This window comes from Oxyura jamaicensis, chromosome 1 (genome assembly GCF_011077185.1).
Source record: "Oxyura jamaicensis isolate SHBP4307 breed ruddy duck chromosome 1, BPBGC_Ojam_1.0, whole genome shotgun sequence".
Taxonomy (NCBI): domain Eukaryota; kingdom Metazoa; phylum Chordata; class Aves; order Anseriformes; family Anatidae; genus Oxyura; species Oxyura jamaicensis.
The window spans coordinates 134,435,861-134,453,279 of NC_048893.1; the positions used below are offsets into that span (position 1 = coordinate 134,435,861).

Consider the following 17,419-nt stretch of genomic DNA (forward strand, 5'->3'; position numbering starts at 1 on the left):
TACAGAGATGTGATCTCGTCACTAACAACACTTCCAATCCCACGTCTGAAGTTTAAGAATCCACTACACTTCTACTTCCTTCCATTTTTCCAAGTCTGGATAACTAGCATGGTGTTCTCCTGTGAAGTCTTACAGGTTTATCAACTCAAACCTTTCCAAGATACACATCCAAATTTGTTATGCCTCCCTCCTCACTCAGAGGGAAGTAATCCAAAGCCACAGCCAGAATTTTGTTGTCCTATGTTTGAATTCTGTAAGATAACCTCTTAAAAATCTACTTGAACTAGTTAGAAAAAAGTAACCAAATTTAAACATTTATTTGTTTAATAAAGGATAATAGTGATCTCATCTGAGTCATTAATTTAATTAGTTAAATCTGTTCAACATGGTTTGTTGAACATGATTTTCAACTGCAAGGGCAAAACACATTACGTTTTAGCCCTGCTAACAATACACAGTCAGGTGGGAGGCGAGAAGGAGTTTGCTTTTGTGTGTAGAATTGCTAGCTCCTAACCCCTTGAAGACAAAGGGATGGTACAAGAGTAGTCAAGGCCAAAGCTCTATTTGCAGAAAATCAGTGGGTTATGCGCAACAGCAGTCACGCTCACATGTTCAGAGCCCACCTGCAATCTGTAGATCTGGTCTCTAAATTCTGATTATCTGACCTTTGAAAACACTTTTTTTTCTTTTTTAAACAGTCAAAGCAGAAGAAAGCTTTGAACTAGAAGTCTTGAAACTGAGATGACTGCATCATCTCTCATTGCCCCTCCTTATAATCTTTGATAGCCAGCCAAATGGCTCAGCTTAGCTTCACTTTCCACATCAGTCCAAAAGTAGAAAAAGTAATAAAACTTGCATCAGAAGAGGGGTTTATAATCACATTAGAGACATGCAACAGAGACCAGCTACCTCGGTTCACTGGGCAGCTTGAACAAGGCTTCATAATGAGGTACAGGTGTTGGCACTAATTAGGAATACCCAGCTCGCTGCTGACATCAGCCCTCAAAGCAGTGACTGCACTTTAATCCTTTCAGCCACATAAAAGAAAAGGAGAGAGCAGGCAGACAGGAAAAAAAAAAAAAGTCTCTGAAAAAGCCCATGCAGAGGATAGAAATATTTTTGCTTATTTTAGAGAAAAAAAAAAAAAAGAAAAGAAGTGCCACAAAACTGCGGGAAGTCTACTGTCAAGTATCCAAACACATAAAAGGAGCCTCAAACTTCCGCGTAACTGGACTTTCTGCTTTTAGGAAGGGTATCGCAGCATACACAACACGTATTCGTCACAACTATCAAAATTCATACCTGAAAAAAATAGAATTAAAAAAAAAAAAAAGAATAAAAAGGAATAGAATCAGCACATGTAAATATTGGAATATCATTTTTTTCCTGTAAGCCTACCAACTTCCAAGTATTACAGGGTACATCACAACAGATTTTAACTGAAATTATTACAAGGACTTCTGCAAGCTGGAATCTCATTATTAACAGCTTCTTTTATGACTTCCTCTCTTTTAAAAGACTTTATATTCCTTTAAAATCCACAAAGCTTTCATTTAAATGGTGGTATCTGAATGCTGAAGGTATATAGGTTCAATTTACACATTGTAAACACCAATACACACATTTTTTGTTTTTAAGTATCAGTTCTTCCTTCACTTACATGCCAGGTCACGAGGTAGATGTTTTCGCTTCAGCTGATGACATCACAAGCTCCTAAAAAATGAAAGGAGTGCTATTTAGGGAGTGACATCATCAAAGGAGTGCATTTAGGAGTGACATCAGGCATTTTATGTTTGAGCTACAATTTCATTTTTGGCAAGTAAGTGAAGGGTACATTATATTTTTATTGCAATGTTCAAAAAAAAAAAAAAAAGTGCTACCATAATATAAATCAAAGCCTATAATTCCCTAATTCTCTCTCAGTGTGTATACAGAACAATTAAACACATCAACTGTATATACACATACTACAATATGAAAACATAAAGTATTACAGTGAAAAGTAAATTCATAAACATAATCTTAAAAGTCAACTTTGCCATTCTCTTAGCACGAACGTGATTGCCTTTACCAATACCAACAACACAGAAACTAGAATATCCTCTGTCCTATTTCAGGGGTATGAAATGAAACGTTCAGGTAACTGCTAGGTTATCTGGCTGATTTGGAGGGCTTTCTTCCAACACACAGATGCTTGCTTTCTTCTAGAGAGTCTTGGATGAACTGAGTATGCTTATAAATTCACACAAAGACAAATGAAAAAAATAAGTCTGGAGAGAAGGGCCTGTGTAGCTCCTGCCTGAATTCCTCACCACGTTCCTCAGGCTTCTCCGTGACGATCCTGGGCAGCTCAGCTTCCCTGGCAGGGACTCTGCTTACTTGCTCTTTTTAATCAAGTAACTCGCCTTGAGCAATATCAACTATGGGAAGAGAAGGCATTTTGTCCTCTACCAGCTGCCCACATTCCCCTCTTGTGGGGCTATGCACATGTACGTTTTGTGTCCTATTGTAATGGACATGACAAAAACATTAAAATCGTTACACCCAGCAGATTTGTGACAATGCTCCTGGGGATGTCAGCCGCTATGAGCTGGGAAGCACAGTATTAGAGAGCAGAAACTCAAGCTAAAAATGAGGAACCGATAACTACGCGTACTGCCAGGAAAAAAGAATAAGAAGGGGCGGGGGGTGGGCATGGCAATGTCTTGCTGAAATAAGGCAGCTTCTGGCCCGTGTGTCGGCACCACATTTCTGCTTCCCCACCCTCCTGCGGCAGAGGGACGGGGTCCCAGCGCCCCGCAGCCCCCGAGGAGCGGCAGGCATCCTCTTACTTAACAGCCAGCCTTGCTCAACTTCGGCTGTGGCATCAAAGGAAAACATTTCCATATAAGCTGAGAGGGGGGGGGAAAAAACAACAAAAAAAGCCCAAAGCCCACACACAATATATCATAGCTCCTCTATTGTGACTGACAACATTTTGAAGTTCTAGCTACATTCATTTTCTTTGACTTGAGGTTTGGGGTTTTTGTGTTTGTGTGTGAGCTTTTTAACTTATTTATTTATTTTTAAACCACCTCGGTTCCCTTTCCCCATCTCCTTGACAGTCTCTGGCTACAGGCACACTGAGCAACCAGCTTGGTGCCGGGCATAGGAAGCGGCTCGGCTCGCGCTGAGGTGGCCGCTCAGTGACGGCCACAAGCAGGCCAGGGCCTTGCCACCAGCCCTGTCACCCGGGGGCCATGGCTGCCGGCCCAGGCACCTCAGGCACAAGCTGGGAGCCGAGCCTCTGGCCTCCACTGAGGGGAATCCAGCCTGCAGACCCCAAAATGAAGCCAAGCCAGGTGAGCAGGTGGGGGACCTGAGGAAGCCAGCTCAAAATCCCACCCAGGCTCTGCGGCAAAGCCCCACGGCCGCGCTCTGGCTGAGGAGGGCCGGCAGCATTGCCCACAGCACAGGCTGGGGACAGGGTTGGGGGAAGAGGTGAAGCTGAAGGGAGTATTCAGATCAATTTTTCAAACCTAATTTTTTCTTACGAGAAGTTTCATTACAGGGTTTCATTCCTTAATGTCCCCGCTGAACACCTCTAATGTAAATTTTCACAAGCAAAGCCCTGGTCATGGCAGCTCAAATGGCATCATTAAAATGCAGCAGAGCTTACAACTTTTAAGTATGAATAAAACCACAGCTTTTGCCTCCCAGCTGAACCACAAGACTAATATATTTTTGAACTCTTCATTAAAAACACATTTGTTTGCTCAATTAAATGCCAGGATGAACTCCGAAATACCAAAAGGTTCAACTAAAAATCTTCCCCTCTTTCTTTAACCATTATATTATATAGCTACAACCTTCAGTACCAGTTTTGTTTGCTTCAAAAACATATACAAAATAGCATGAAAGACATAGCTGGCACCGATACTATTATTTTTTTTTTCTTTGCGTTTTCAGGTTTTTTGGAAAGCCAGTCCTAATACACCAATTCAGAAACAGTAGGCCGATTCACTTCAAATTGAGGAGTAGGGGGCAAGCCCCAGCAGAGTAAGGCACAAGCCCCCTCAGGAGCAAGTGGAGGCGAGGGATGACAAACAGGAGAGACACACACCATGCCAGTAGGATCTGAGTTGACGAAAAGCAACAGGAAAGCGACAGGAAATGCAATGCGGTGCAAAAGAAAAAGCAAAGAGATTTTATAGAAGCTAAACACAGCGTAGACATACAAAACAAAGCTCTGAAATTCATGGGAGCTTTCTATAAATACTGCCTGTGAAACCAAGCATCACCAGGGGAAGCAGCATCAATGAAGATTTCTGTATTAAAATCCAACTTTTTAACAGCAGAAAGCCAAGTGGATTAAAGACCTAGGTTCGCACTTAACCGCTATTGCCAGGCTGTAATTTACCACATTACTCACCAACAGCCCAGTCCCCAAACCAAGAACTGCACTGGGCAAAAGCAGCGCTTCATGCTTCTTTCCAGAACCACCCCAGGTACTCACTGCCACTCTCAAAAAAAATGAGACAGCCACAGAGAACAAGTCTGCCAGGGGCCTGGAGAAGGGCACTGAGACAGGACCAAGAACCTGTGACATTGCCCAAAACACCCACTCAGGTCATGCTGAGCACAGACCCTGCCACCTCTCCAGGCAAGCAGGAGAAGCTTGCTGCCAGCACAGCGAGCATCCCTCTTGATGCAGCTCCAGCTCATCACCAGTTCTCTATCAGCACCAGACACTGAAGGAATTCATCCCTTCCTTCTTCTTTACACAGCTAGCATCCCTGACACTACTCTTACCACTTTTGTTATGCCTCAGTCCCTTCCCAAGGCCAAATACAATCTAATTCTTACACACTCTGCTCACAGGCCATGTTCCCTACATTTCTGAGCCTTCCAAGTTGCTCTACATTTCCCTTTCCAGGGTTGGTCCACAAAAAACAATAGGAAGTCGTGATGCCCAAAGCTGGGCGAAGTATTCAGGCTGAACCCTTCCCTGCACAGAAAACGCTCTCCTCTTGTTACAAGAAATTGTTCTTTCCCATTATGCAAGCTCCAGGCACTATGTACAAACCTGAGTGTGTTTGCTTTTTGCAACAATGTGGTCCTGCTGCCTCACCTCCTGTTCTGCTGGTGAACAGCTGCTGCAGCTTCAACAGCCTCTTTGGCCCCTGCTGCACTTTCTCAAGACTGTTTCTCTAGTTTGTCAAAATACCTGTAAAATCCAAGGCATCTTCCCAAACAGACATGTAGCTCCATCCAGTTTTAGCTGGATATTTAATGAGTATAATCCTTATTCCTTTATTCCTTCATCCACACCAATTAGTTATTAGTTAATACTGGACCTACGTGAGACCACTGTTAAACTTCGCTAAATTCACTTCTCTTGTTTAAAAATTAATGAGTAACCATCCTCCCAGTTTTCCAAGCAGCTACAGACATTCCTGTGAGCATTTTTATTTAATCCACATCTTGTCAGCTGCTTCTGATAGCATGCATTGTCTGGTAACTTCCATCACCTAACGTGCAATTCCCACCTCACAAATGACTTGCAGGACTGCATATTAGAAAGCTGGTCCTGTGATGCTTCATTCACAATAAATAATCCCACAGATATAACATCTGCTTAGCTGGGAAAGGTATTAGAAAACCATTTTATTATTTCCAATTTTTTAGACAGCTTCAGATATCTAGCACATATAACCAGTTCCCCATAGACTACCAATAGCATTACACAGACGCCTTAGAAAAGGCAGATCGAGATTTTTATGCTACCAAGGTAGCACTGAAAATAAAGCCAATTGTTTTCAAGGTTACAGATCAATTATAATGTGAAGCAGAAAGGTAACGGTACTTTTTCCCCTTATAACTACAAGGGAAAAAAATCATTACGAATAAGGAGCCAGATATACACTGGATAAAGTTTTGGGGTAACTGAGAAGATGCTTCCAGGCTATACTTGCCCTACAGGAACTCAAAGTAGAAAAGACAAAGTCACCAAGCTTTGACAAAAGTATTTTGAATCCTTACTCAGTATTCATAACAGAGTTAACTTTTGATTGTTTTAGACTGCGATCTGATGCTTCTTCCTGAGCTCCTAACGGTCTAACTACAATACAAAATTCAGAAGCTGCTCGATTTTTACCCCTTTTCCACATTGAAAACCATGAAAATCATCTGGTATAAAGCCACGACCTCATTGTAAAAACCTAAAGATAGTCCACTCCACCTCAAGGAAGGTCAGAGATGCAGAAAGCATCTAACAAAGCCTGCGACCCCCTAGCACCTTCACTTCCTCACACCCTCGCAGAAGCGTTTCATTGCACCTTCACGCAGCGGCGAGCCTACTGTTAATTACAACCAGCAACTTCGTAACTCTCAGCAACCAATTAGAATTTGCTGGGAAAACAATTTCCCACAGCGGCTTAGCCCATTTCAGATGAACAATGCAACAGGATGTCTAGAATGATAGGTTTCATAAGACGACTAACCAGTACCATCAACCCCATTTATGAATTGCTCTGAAGCCCTGGGCCCCCAGGCGCTCGGATGGTGACCCAGCGGAGCAGTTATTTGGCGTGTGTATAACGCCAGCCATTCTGCAAAACGCTCAAAACTTCTCATTTATTGCTTGAAATTACTTGTTTCACAATGTAATTAGCATATACAAGAAAAAAAAAAAAAGATTCAGGGGCTGAAATAACTGCCTTGCAGGGAAAGGCCACCAAGATCAAAATACACACGGGATTCCACATTTCGTGCACCCTAAGGTGGGCACTTAAGTCATTTACATCCTTCATATACTGGCAGGATGTTAACACTGGTGAAACAAGGGAATGAGTCTGCGAGAGATCAGACACAACGGGATAAAACCAAAGAAAAGAGTAATTTAGGCTTAGCATTAAGGAAGCTTCTTGACAGTAAGAGCTATTGGTCTGCATCCCCAAGGGGAGGAATGGAAGCTGCCGCTCTTGACGTTGAAACAAAGATTGGACAAGAACGCTGGTGCCTATGCTGCCAAGAGAACATCCTCCAGCTCCACGTTTCTCAAACCAGCCCGAGGGCATGGCAACTATGAATGGGACCCGAGTACAAAAAGGAGGGCTGCAGAAAGCAGCTTGCTTGGCCTGTTTGCACTAAGGATGGCATACTACCACGCAGACGAGTTGTTGTGGAGCCACAGCAAGTCCTGTGCATCAGGTCCTCCACAGTACAAGTGCACATCGGTACCTGCTGGTGAAAGCAAAGTAGTCCGAAGTAGCTTATTCCACCCTTACCTCTCCTCGCACCACCACAGAGAGGGTGATAAGCTGTTCCGCATGCTCCGAGGGATGCTACAGCACACAGCTGCATCCAAGCTCAGCCATCACACACTAGCTCAGGTACAAGCTCCTCTTTTTCAGGATGAAATGCTAAGGAAATATGCCACTACAGCCTGGTACAGGATGCTCCTCTCCCTCAGGAGAGTGGGTGCTCCCAGCAGCAGGTCACATGGCAATTCAAGAGAGGGCAGCAGAAAGGGCACAAACACACAGGGCAGAAGACTTAAATTGGGATAAAAGTACTTAGAACTGGCAGGATGTTTCTTAAACCCAGAACACCTGCAATGGGGTACAGGCACACGCGGCAAGTGTGTTTTGGTACTACCAAAAGCTGGAGAATGGATCTGCAAGCAAAAAATACAAAACAAACAAAAAACACAATACACAGCAAAACCAAGCTATTTAAGAGGATCTTGAGGGGGGAAAAAAAAAAAAAAAAAAAAAGACAACTCCAGTTCTTAAGGAAAGGGAATACTACATCTCCCAGTCAGCCAGAGCCACTTGTTGGCAAGCTGGGCTTTAACCGTCAACCCACCTCATTCAACCCACCTCATTCATCCTGTGCTAAATAGATGGACTTTTATGTGCATTTTCTAAAGCAGGGTGATGGCAGTGCTGTTTCAACTCATGTTCTGAAGGGAGACAAGCAAACACTGCAGAAGCAATAATCTAGATGACCTAGAAGCATCTTTTCCCATAGTTAATTTCCATTATCTAAAGCAACTATATTTGTGCACAGTTACGGACATCTTTAGCAGAGATCTTAAAATAAGAGAATGGAACAGTTCACCAAGTGTGAGAACTTCTAAAACACGGTAACAGATGTTATGTTTCTGATGGCACAGCCATGCTGTTCTCATACACTCTGCAGAAAGTCTCATGACCCCTCAACAAACACTGGAGAGTCACAAACGCTAAAAGCAGTATCACTGCTTCTTGCTGGATCCTCCAGACACTGGCGATATAAGAGACTGAGGGCCAGATTTAGATTTAGGACTGCAGTGATACTGAACTGTGCAATTCAGTGCTTTCAAGTTCAATCTCTGGCTCTGTAACAAGAAAACAAAACCCATCAGGCTCTAACTCCCCATGAAGCAAATGAAAAGGTCTGAACACCAGGACTCGAAGTACCCAGCACACTGAGGACAGCCAGTTCATACACTGAAGGGAGAAGCACGTCAGATCTCTCTCCTCTCGCTTGGATTCAAGTGCTGATTTGCAGCCCTGTAAATAGATGCCTCTGGGGATCAGATCTGCACTTGGACCTTTCTTCTTCCTCTCCTCACGCACCCAATTCAGCATCATGAAAGGCCTTGGCAGCTACCACACCTGCAGAGGCCATCCCTCCTCCTGCAGCTCACCTTCCCAGCTCTCCTCCTTCATCCACAGAGACTCAACCCCACCTGGAGCCACCAAAACCCAGACCCTCGCCCTTGCAGGGCTCTGCCGCTGCCTGCATAGATCACCCACAGACAGCCACAGATTGCCCAAGGCCAGCACAAGCCTCTCCTAATTGACTTCATGCCCGCTAGCTTCCACCACTTATGTGCAACATGGTCACTGGTTGCCAGGTATATCAATAATAATTTATTTCTGGATTACAGTAGGAAAGCTAACTCACAGCTGGTTGGCAGTTGTCAAGAAAGCATTTCTGGATAAGCTTAGCTGTAGTGCTCACCACTGCATAACGCACAGGTTCACAGAGACTACAGCACATATGCTGCCAAGTTTCTTCAAGAGCTCTGGGTGCAGGGACACTAGAGTCTGAGTATGTAAAATAGTTTGGATATGGTGAATACCTTTCATCTTACTAAGCTCACACCAAAAGAAAGCTGTCAGCACCTGACACTTACCAATTGCTGCATGTTATTTTTATTGTTAGTCCGAGCTACTCACCCTGAGATAGATGTTACTCAAGTGTATTAAATGCCTGGAAAATCCTGGTCTCAAAGGTGGTCTCAGCACCCACCAAAACATCATCCAGGTAAACAGCTCATCTCATAGCCAAGGGTTTAGCCACACTTAACTGAATGACAGTCGGTTCCTGGAGAAGGAAGGGTGAGAGACAAATAATAGCGCTGACTTCACTTGCTCACCACAGTGATTTAGAGTATTTTCCACACCCCTCATCAAACTCATGAGAGGGGCATTTGTGAGGTGCTATAAGGAAAGGCCCCCGTTCCCCCTCAGTCAGCCAGCTAGCCATCACATTGGCATTCAGACCTCCTCCCCCTGCAAAGAAACCCCCACGAATAAATAGAGCACCCAAGCTGTGCACCGGGACTGCACAGACAGGGCTGGAGCACAATCAAGAGACAATTACCGAAGCAGCAGACCAGAAAGCACGCTAAACAAGGCTTAATCAACTTCATCCTTTGTGGCTGCAAATTTCAAAGCAGCGACCAAAAATTAATTCTTCCTTGAAGATGATCTTAAATCATCAGAAAGGGTTGGGGGTTGTTTGCTTGTATTTCGTTTTTTTTAAAAACTGCTATGAAAAAAGGCCTTGTTAGTCGACACAGGTTTCTTTTCCAAAGCCATTCCTGCTCAGTCAGACAAAACAAATGACAAGTTCTGAGAAACAAGCAGGGAAAACGTGGTCTCAGCGGAGTCGACAGGCATTAAAGTCGCTGCCAGAACGAAGCCAGCAATCAGCAAGACATTTATCTAATGAATTTGTTAGCAGAACTCCTATGAGAGAAAACTGTATTTATTTCTTCTCAAAATCTCCAGATGCAGGCATGCTGGGGGGTGTGTGTGTCAAGATCGAGTTGTAATGCAAGAGGACTACTCCTCTTAAGCACCTGCTGCCAGGAGAGCTGCCTGACAAAAGGAAAAACAGGGCCTTCAACAAAATCATCTAAAAACACTGAGATTTTTATGATTTATTGATTTTTTCTTTCCTTTTTAGCAAGACTTCAGCTTTCTAAAGCTGTCACCTTCGCGGAGATGAGGCTTTTGAGGTTTTTTAGGCCTCAAGGGGCTACGCCAGGAACACAGAGCAGCTGCCTGCCAAGCGGGTGCAGCAGGGCCGAGGGCCGCCCTCAGCCCCAGCCGCTTTTGTGCCACAGACACCCCCGAGGTCCTCGGTGCTGCGCCCGCCAGGCTCCAGCAGTGACCCAAAGGCAGAAAGGAAAAGGAAATTCTCTTAGTAGGTTTACTCCCTGAGAGTCTTCTGGCACTTCTGCCTACCTGAAGCACAGAAATCTGTTCTTACTGCTATGATCCTGTCAGTTTCTCCACAGAGAGGGTAAACACGGGAGCTGAGCTTTTTCTCCTCTGAGGATTACCGTGGTAGGGCTGAACTCTCAGCTCTGGCTGAATAAATCTCCACATGCCCGTAAGAGACTACGAAGAGGTGGCACAGCGCACCCTGATGGGGCCTAACACCTCCAAAAGGCCTGGAGATGCTTCACTACAGCCAAAGAAGCCAGGTAAGGGAGTGAAGCAAGCTCAACTTGTATAGTCCTTGTGCAAGGGCTGGCACTAATACTATTTCTTCAAAATCAGATGTACATGACCAACTCGATCACCATAACATTGCTACTCCAGGGCAACACCTCCAAATTGTTAGAAAATTGGTGACTTTCCTACAAGGAGATTAAAATATGCTCCCTAAAATGATTTCAAAGAGGAAAGAAAGAAGTATTTTGACAAAAAAAATAACATAGGGTAGAAAATTGGTAGAAAAGGCTTTGAGAACAAGCACATCTGAAGTCACTTTGAAGTGTTTTGAAAGTTTCTCAACTCAGTCAATGCTTTCCCACTGTCTTGTTTTTCCAGAGGCTCCTCTTGATACATTAAAAGAAGTTTCTTTTCTCTTTTGAAGGCTACATGTTATCTGTGCAAAGTAAATGATACTGATGTGTGTTTTAAGTCAAACACAGATTCAACTTGCTTAACCAAGCAAAACACACATACATACGGGCATAAGAGCACAGAAGTTTGTGTGAAATACATTAGCAAAATACTAATCAACACAAGTGTTCACTAAAAAAAAAACACGTTTTATAACATGAATGTTTTACTTCCCATGAATATTAAAAAATACAACTTGATTTTTCAGTGGATGATCCTTTTATAAATCCATATGCAAACTCACACAAATGCGCCAGCTACACAAATACCTCCTCACATAAAAACACCAGTGAGGGGAAACACCATATTCTTCTACCAGACCTACCAAGCCCACATAGATCTTACTCAAAAAAATCCCCAGAGGTTTGCCAAAAATATTTTCAGGCTGACTACAAATAATCTGGAAGTCCGTTCTGTCTGGAGTTTGGTACAGGAGACAAATTTAATATGACCTAGCTGATTTATAGGGTCCCGAGAAGATTGTGAGACACTCACGAGAAATGCCTGTTTTCTACAGCAACAAGGAAAAAGTTGGGAAGTCAAGGCAAAGACAAGAGGGGCCAGCCAAAGACCGAGTACAAAGGCATCAAAGACATGGCTGGAAGAGATAAGGAGGAACTATAAATCACATTCGAGTTGTTGTGTGCGCTTGAGGCTTTTTTCCCCTTTTTAATTTACTTCAGACCTTTTTTCAACTCTTAACCCATTCATACCTCAAGTGGACTGTTTGAAATGCTGAAGTCAAGCATGCAGAAGCAAACACACAAAACAAATTGATTCCAATAACCTTAAAAAGAGGATGAAGTGGCACCTGCAAAAGCTATTAGCCACCAGTCTAAGTTCACACACACCCATTTGCCGTTGCACCCGGCGGCTTCTGTTACATACACAGGCTCTGACCTAGAACATGCACACAGAAGACACCGGGCAAAGTATCCAAGAGCACTTAAGCCAGATTAATCCCAGTAATGGGAGTCATGGGCTCCGACTGATACCACGCTGTTTGTCAGGAGTGCAAGTTTTCTGATAACTTATGTCCTGCCTTCTCTGAATTTTCTGACATTTGTAGAGGATGACAAATGAAAACCCACATGTCAGATTTAGCAAAGAACGCTATATACTCAGCTATAAGCAACAGAAGAGAGTACTAAGTACTGGTACATAAACTAATTTTTAACCTTATCCTCCTTCACTGAGCTCAGACCAGAGACTTTATATTTGACAACGGCTTTTCCAGTTATTTCACCTCTGTATAGCTGTGATTAGAGCAAGCCAGGTCTACATCAAAATTGCAGCAGCGTACATGGATGTAACCTGACAGCCACTGCCAAAGCCTTTCAATTCTCACTGCAAGTAAACTAAGCATTCTCTAGCTGTACATATATTAAAAAAAAAGTATTTTGATCAAAAATATCACGCTTACTACCAACTTCAACATACTCATACTTGGGTATTTTTCATACTTCATCATGAAAAATGCCCAAATAAAGAACAGCTTTTAGAATTTACATAAAATATCACTGGAAAAGCATAGTATGAGATCTTAATAAGGAGAAGAAAAAAAAAAAAAAAAAAAAAAAAAGATTCCAGTTGCAAAGAACACCCAAAACCAGTTTGCCTTATTTTCATTTGTATCAGAAATTTGGAATTATTTCATCCCACAAGTTTTCACCTCTTTCATTTCTTTGCCCAAAAACAATGAAGCAGCACTAACCAAAGAAAGCACAGAAAATTAATTTCTGCATCAGGGACAAAGCATTCAGCAAAATTAATTTCCAGAGAAGAATCAATACCATTAAGCAGGAGTGAATTTTCCCTTCTCTCTATGGCAATGGCCATTACAACACTGTTGTTCATAAATACGCACCTTGTATTAACATCAGCCTTTCAGTTCCTCCCTCACTCAACACATTCTGCTACAGAACTGCAAGTCCAAATTTGTCTGGCAAAATGCTTCACTTACTTCTTAAGATTGCTCATTTCATGCTACGCTGGAAATGATTATGTTGTTAACATAAGGAAGACTGCAACTTCATTATCAGGTTTAAGTATCTGCCTTTCAGCTGCTTAAATGACAGTCAATTTGATTTTTTTCAGAGGAACACAGCCGCTCTTGAATTAAGCTGATACTGAAGAGTTGCTGGGACTCCCCCAGATGAGGTTAAGGCTACCAGCGCGCAGCACCGCTGACAACCGGCCATCCTTCCCTTGTCACATCGCCGGTCGGCGTCCTTGGCAAACACAGAAAACTATTTTCCGCGCTAGAGGTGAGCATCTCTCCTTGCTATCAAACAACATTTAACAAGGTTTACCTTCCACTGCAAATGACCACCTGCTATCACTACTTCACTCCAGTCCGTTACCTGCAGCAAGAAGAGCCTATTTGCATCAGGGCAGGCACAGGAGTGCAGATTTGTCACCCTCCTTCCTCTGCGAGTGCTAACGGGGGCAGGAGAGGCACGACTCCTGCATCCTTCTGCAAGGGGCTCCTCGCCCTACGATTGCCTAGCTGACCGCTTTCCCCTGCATTTCCACAACTCACTCGCACACGGCGTGTTTTGGCTGCGTGAGATTTTTTCCATCAGAGCCCGAACCTGCGTGGGATACGGCCCTACTTCAAACAACAAGTCCCCCACAGCCGCTTCAATACCAAAGCCTGCAAATCAACACTTGAAGAATATTAAAGAAATGCAAGCAGTTAAAAGCAGAACAATGAAGAGAATTAAAAACCACAAGTAATCCCACTAGGGACATTTCTCTCCTCCCCTGTCAGGGTGCATGCTTGTCCTATACGTTTTGTACACAGCGGCTCAAGACCTAAGACTTCCTGTGCGGCAGTAGAAAGAAAAATACTGCCAATTCATTCTGCTATGCATCAACAAGACTAAATATTTAGTGCATTGCGAACAGCATTTTTCTCAGTATCTCAGCGGTCCTTAAAGCAAGCATTATTTAAAAATTGCCTGGCCTGTTCGAAAGTCGCAATTTTAAAGCAGTAGGAAGGAAAGCTCCGAGTTCGGCTGTGATTTTCAAGCTCTCGTGTCCCTGCATCAACCTAACAGCTGTGTCAATCTAACAGCAACATCTTTATGTTAGAAAGAAGAAAAAACAAACGTTTTGTCTATGACTTGAAGAAGATGTGTCAGGTATTTTGCCTGCACGAAGAGCTCCACTTGCCCAGCACCGCGCTGCAGGTAAAGATGATGTGGCTCGGGGCCCAGTGCCGTGCAGCAGCCCTCCTTGGTCCCATGTTGCAAAACAGCGGCCGCCTGCACAGCAGGAGCCGTCCGCAGCCAGCTCCAGGGCCTCTCGTAAGCACACGCGGCCGGCTGGGACAGGACTTGCAGCTATCAATCAGGTGCTGCAGCTCCTCACTGCACGCTTGGGCCACGTTTTTAGAGAGAAAGGAAGAAAAAGGGAGGAAAAAAAACAGGCCGGGACAGCAGTAGAGTAGCCAAATAACACACAACCCCCTCCAGACCGTGTGACGAGCTTATTCATTTCAGCAACCAGTCGGGCATGTGCATAAACCTGTTTTTAACATCTCCCTACAGCTCTAATTAAAACACATGGAGGCATTAACGACACGAAGCGTTACGTTCAGCCTGCAGTTCAATAAGCAAGACACCCCGCAAGTGCGGCGTAACAAACGGAAGCGCTCCCAAGTTTTAAACACAGTTGAACAAGCGAAGGTGAGCACTTCAGTACTTCCCATCCAGGCGAGAGCCTGTCCCAGGGCATGCCAGTCCCCAGATTCTCGGTCTCCCACACGCTGCAACAGGATCCACAAACACTGTAAGCGCAGATGCTGCCTGGAGAAGGGCGACTCGAAAGTAAGCGAGCGTGAAAGAGTGAGCAGCCCAGGGCAACAGGGAGGCTCTCAGCAATTACACAGGGGTGTAAAGGCGACGAGCGACGCACATGGTCCTGGCATCGCTCTGCATGAGCCGGTACCTGGGCTGCCACGCTGCGCTTCGGGGGGCTTTGCACTGGCTAACATCCTCCGGCTGAAATCCCTCGAAGCGTCTGCAAAACCAGTATTTACAAGTGCAATTTATAAATAACAAATCTCTGCGACCCCTAATAACAAACAGAACTCCAGGGCCCTGGACTACAAATACCAACAAGAGTCATTTTAAAGCAAAGAGTATATTTGAAAAGAGGGGAGGTGACACCTGTGAAAGAGCCAACACGAAGCTCAAAGCAGCCTTGTGCTGAAATGCAAAAAGCCACGCAGCTGCCTGGTTCCCCCGAGGTGGCAGCCCCATCTCGCTCTGCCCTGCCCCATCTTCCACCTGCACCACACCTGACAGAGCCCCCGCACAACATTTCATACACCCAGCAGCTTTTCAGGATGCGAAGAGCATCTGCTGGCTTCCATTACATAAATACCTCCGATAGGAGCTATTATTAACTTGTTAGTTTCCATTTTAAGTAAAGTATGTCAAAATTGCTTTTATGTCTCCAATTACACAAAGCCTCCAGTGCTACACGCACTTCAAATCTCCACAAAACAAAGAGAAATGCCACACCATCTCACAGGAGCTGTTTCCCTCTCCAGAAATTCCCAAGACGCCAAATTCCCTTGCCCACAGCTCCCCCAGAAACAGTGGGAGTGGGAAGAGCGTACGTTTGCGTGACTGAGCAAGTTTTGACTCAGCCCATTTTGGTCTACAGTGCACGCAGCAAGCCTTGCTTGGTCCCAGTCGCAGGGCACACCAGCCAAGAAGCAGTGACACCGCTCATCTGGGTAAAAAGGTAAGGTTTTGGTTATAAAAAAACATGAGAAAGTGATAGCCAAGCGTAATAAAACATTAGCTTTTAAACTTTGGTTGAATACAATATTCTGAATTAGCAAACTGGCCTGAGAAGTGGGCTAAAAAACACCGGTCATCAAACTGCTTGGGCAGCAGCCCTCACACACTGACACCCAAGGATTCAAGGAGAAAGTCGCGCCGCACCAACAGCTGTTGGCGTCGTGTTTTCACCTAGGGATCATGGAAGAGGCTCTACAAAAGCAGGTACGTGTTCTCACCCGGGATACAGCCCAGCTCTCGCTGAGCTAACGGAAAACGCACGGACGCTACGCCGTGCTCCTCACCCTCTGGGGCACGACCCTCCGGACCTCTACGTTCATGGCGGGCTTTCATAATTTTAGTGAGATCCCACACGGAGATGCACCCCTGCCAACAAGCGACACCGCATGTGCTCCTGCTCTTCAGCAAACCTTTGCACGTTCCTACCAGGCGTACATGAGACAAATAAAACCCCAAAAACGCTGTGCTGGCCGACCCAAGCCAGGGGAAATTTTTCCGCTGGGGGGAAGGGAGGGAGGCCAGTTCTGTGCAAGGAACCTGGACGGAGGAAACATCAAACAAAGGACAGGTAAAACAGAAGCAGCTGCAATCACGTTGGTGCCATTCCCTGCGTGCAAAGCCAGCCTCCTCGGAAGAGAGCTTGATTCTGCTCCTCTCTGGCCTTAAGAGCGGAGCGTGTCCCGGCTAGCCTGGAAGGAGGTCAGAAGTTCAGTTTCAAACAAACAAACAGACAGCACTCCAGCTCCTAGGAGCACCAACTGGATTCTCATTGGAAAAGGCACTTCCTTCACCAGAGGGACCTGAAGTGGCATTTTCACCCTTCAGGGAGCGCAGGTGAAGGCCTCTCCGACACCCTGCCGGGGAGCCCTCCGTCAGGCAGCGACACCTTCGCGTGTCTCCCCCCTCCCCAAACCCTCCTGTCTCCCCGCGTCCCCAGGCCAGCTCCGGCTGAGGCATGCGCTCGCCCCGTACGGGTGCGCAGGTGTTCGGAGATGCTCTGCGGGGCAGCCCGCAACGAACGCCGGCCTGACGGAGAAACCTGGCCGCGGATGCAGCGTTCGGTGCGCCGAGACAACACGCCGCTCCCTGGCATTTGGGTTTCGGTGGAAGGGCCCGGCGAGGCTGGGCGTCTGCACGGCTCCTGGCGCACTCCGGTCACGGCATCGCTCCTCAGGAGCGGGTGCCCTCCACGGGAGGTGGGAAACGGGGCTCTCAAGCGAGGCGCTCGGCTCTCCCGGAAAATAAAGCGCGTTAAAAAAAAGAACGGGGGGCAGGAGGGATCCGCTCGCGCTGCGGGGAAGCCCCGGGCCGCGTCCTCCCGCGTGCGGCGGCGCGGGCCCGGCGGGGCTGCCCTTACCTCGGCGGCGCGGCGCTGCGGCTGGGGCCGCGCGGGCGGAGGCGTCGCGGCGGCGCTGGGCGGCCGGACTCAGT

General features: G+C 45.6%; 1 protein-coding gene across 2 annotated transcripts in view; it reads right to left on the reverse strand.

Moving 5' to 3' along the window:
* JADE3 (jade family PHD finger 3) overlaps positions 1-17,419 on the reverse strand; it is a 61,297-nt gene that overhangs the window by 41,210 nt on the left and 2,668 nt on the right. The window contains exons 1-2 of one of the 2 annotated variants that reach the window (XM_035314877.1): positions 5,066-5,136; positions 1,661-1,713 (exon numbers count right to left, since the gene is read on the reverse strand). The exons of the other annotated variant lie outside the window; for it this stretch is intronic. The gene's annotated coding sequence lies outside the window, so the exon portion shown is untranslated. Of the gene's footprint in view, positions 1-1,660; positions 1,714-5,065; positions 5,137-17,419 lie in introns of those variants that run through there. 2 annotated transcript variants of the gene reach the window in all.